Consider the following 3338-nt stretch of genomic DNA (forward strand, 5'->3'; position numbering starts at 1 on the left):
CAGTGATCAAATTAAGTTACCACACTAAGTTGTACAATGACTTAAGAGAACAAACTTTGTACAAAGCTTCTCTCTAAAGTCACAAATGCTTCTACTTATTAAATAAAAACTCATAGGACCATGCAAGTAGAATGAATACCCTTAACAAACACATTCCAGGCATATCTGCGATTTCCTCGATGAACCATTTCATCATTGACTTCAATCTTCGAATTCCAAGCGTCCTCGAGTTGACTCATCGGTTGCCCTGAAAAATTCGACAGTCAGCTCAAAGAAGAACATATCCAAGGGAAACTGGTTGTTCAACCGAAGGTTCAAACTTTACCATTTTCCTTTTCGTAGAAAGTTCCTGCTCACGCACACAAATGTGGCTTGCCGCGTGTTGCGCAAGCCCGTACACACCGCTCGTCGGAAAAACAAAATTGCGAGGCGAAGACCAAAGTCATCGGTGTGTACGGATTTGCACAGTAGAAAAACGAACGGCGACTGTAACATTACGATGAAAGTTCTTTAATGACAGCGTCGTTTGCTTTTCCAAGCATCCGGTAACCGCTGGATCCTCGAGCCGCGTTCTGCAGCTGTGAAACTCGCGCCAGATATTTATGTAAATCCGAATTTTTCAAGATCCAACTATAAAACCATAATTACGATGGAAAACAGTTTTCTCCGGCGAGTATAAAAAGCGTCACATTTCGGACGTTTTATGTATAATCGAGTAATAATCGAGACATGTTCCTAGAGGTCGAAACTTTGAATGAATCTTAGCATGTAGTGAGTAGCAATAAAGAAACATGCGGTTAATAAAGTTTCACAATTTTATTAGCGATTTAATATTGACTGTTACTTGTTAAGTTAACGGCCAGTTTCCAATGAGTTATATCGAGTTTGTAGGATATAGAACTTGCTTATCCGAGGATATGATTCAACCCTTTGAACTCTGTAGGCTCCAATATTGCACCAGTTATAATATTAAATATTTTAATGGATCGAAGAAACTACCCTAAAATTATTCGATTTTTCACGCACCCAAATTTTGTATTGATTTCTCATTTTCACTGAAGATGATCACAAGAAACCTTCAATATATGAAGCTAAATTACATATCAACTGCTTAATTAATAGAATTAAAACAATAGAATAAAACATTCCATCTCACCGAAACGCCGACATCCGTCCGCAAAGGGTTAAAGTTCACAGAACTGAAAAATGTCTCGTAAGTGAATTAAAGTTTGTGGTCTTACCGTTAGAATCCATGTCTCGAAGTACGTCGATGACTGAGCAGTATTGAAAATAGTCAATGGGAGTGATAAAACTGTGAATCGATAAAACGACATTCCTCCAACAGAGAAACGTATGTTTCAGGGTTGCGTAGCAAGTGCAGCTTTCACCTGAGCGTACGAAAAGGAAAAAGTGAGAAGGTGCTGTCGGTGGCGGAGGATGAAAATCTATTGCACCGTTACCGTTTAATTAGATCATTCTCCCAGGGTGTTATGGAATTCCTCTGTTCGTTGCGAGGCAGCGCCCATTGCGCTATAAAATTCTTCATGGCCGGCTGTTACACGATTAGATGTTACGATCGTTTTAGTTTTACTGCTGAATCTATGTACTCCTTGATGTACCCTTGTCCAGTCTGTGGTTTGCCTATGTATTGGTACTTTCTTGGATAATATTCAATCAATAGCACTTAACAATTAACAGTAGAACCGTAATAGTCAGAATGATTGGTTTCGATTTGTTTCGCAGTTTCGTTGAACTGAACCGAAAAGTAGCATTAAATTGGTAAAGAATTCAACGATGTAAGAGGAAGTGTAATCAAATGTAATCGTGTAATCTGAATTTATGACTTATTTAAAAGTGCTTGGAACTGTGTAAATGAGAATGTAATCGTGTAACGAAGATCTCAGGTTGTTTCGTAAGTTAGAAGTTTCAATATTTATGATATTTGGAGAGGTTCGAAGATCTAGTGCGTTAAATGAAAACATTTAGAAACATTCGGAAATGTCGGATATTAAATTTAAAAGTTCAAAGAAATCACGATAGAGAATTTGAGGTTACGAATTTGAAAAGATCTTGATAATTTGAAACTACAAATTTGAAAAGATCTTGATAATTTGAAACTACAAGTTTGAAAAGATCTTGATAATTTGAAACTACAAGTTTGAAAAGATCTTGATAATTTGAAACTATAAATTTGAAAAGATCTTGATAATTTGAAACTATAAATTTAAATAAATCTTGATAATTTGAAACTACAAGTTTCAAAACATCTTAACAAATTTCAACTACAAATTTGAAAAAATCTAAGCGACCACTTGATCAAATCTAACCGAGTACCAAAGATCCCATAACAAAGCATCTCAAAGAACATCTCAATCCACCATAAAAAATCACATCAAGCTTCGTACAGGTAGATACACGACATAAGGTCCCACTCTTTTCCCTGCAAAATAGGAACCGGTCGCGGCGCGATCGAAAAATGCGTTTGAAAAACGGAATGGCTTCCCGGAGCCAGAAAACCCGGACGCAGAAGCGTTTGACGGCGGTTCTTGCGCCAGGAACCGATTTCACCACGAAACCGATACGATTTCCGGTTTCTACGCGCGAAAAAGTTCCGGGCCCCGCGTTGCACGCCGCCGGCGTCACGTCCGCGTCAATGGAAAACGAGGAAAAAAGCGAAAAAGAATGAAATAAAAGACGCGTGCGCGCGCGCGCGCGTGCATTGCATTGCATTGCGAGCGGCGTGTTTATGTCTGCTGCAGGAGAAGCTAAAATAGGACAAGCTACACGGTCGCGGAAGATGACTTTCTATCCAGTTGGCATTTTTTCTTGTTTCATCTATCCGTGCGCGCCGATCCTTCCGCCTACGCGGCGCCCGAAATATACTTTCCTCGTGACACGCGCGCGCGCTGGTTCGTCGTCCTACTAGGATGCAACCTTGTGTGCATTTCATTTGTGTTTATCACTTTCTATTCCTTTTTAACATTGCCATAGTTGCAAACTTTGTTGAATTCCTGTTGAGGATCTTCAGTGTGAACTTTGATTTTTAGTGTTTGGTGCCGAGTACTTTCTAATCTTTGACATTCAGACGGCTAAGTCATCGTTTTTTCTAGGATAATATGGTTTGTGTTAATTTTATTGGTATAGTTAAATCGTATCAGGTATTAATATAAATAATATTCATAGTATACTATATATTATTAAGTAGATTACTAATATAATATTAATATAAATGATACATCGTATCATATATTAATATAAATAATATTAATAGTATGCTATAATATTATTTATAATATTAATGTACTATTTATAATACTAGTAGTTATAATATTAGTGTA

General features: G+C 37.5%; 1 long non-coding RNA gene across 1 annotated transcript; it reads right to left on the minus strand.

The window, feature by feature from the left end:
- Window positions 1–390: 390 nt before the first annotated feature.
- Window positions 391–2628, minus strand: LOC143174970 (uncharacterized). The gene is made up of 3 exons (XR_012999523.1): window positions 1461–2628; window positions 1242–1388; window positions 391–486 (listed from the first exon to the last, which is right to left on the minus strand). It is a non-coding gene; the product is annotated as an uncharacterized LOC143174970 (long non-coding RNA).
- Between the last annotated feature and the right edge of the window lie 710 nt (window positions 2629–3338).

The sequence above is a fragment of the Nomia melanderi genome, chromosome 10, assembly GCF_051020985.1.
Source record: "Nomia melanderi isolate GNS246 chromosome 10, iyNomMela1, whole genome shotgun sequence".
Taxonomy (NCBI): domain Eukaryota; kingdom Metazoa; phylum Arthropoda; class Insecta; order Hymenoptera; family Halictidae; genus Nomia; species Nomia melanderi.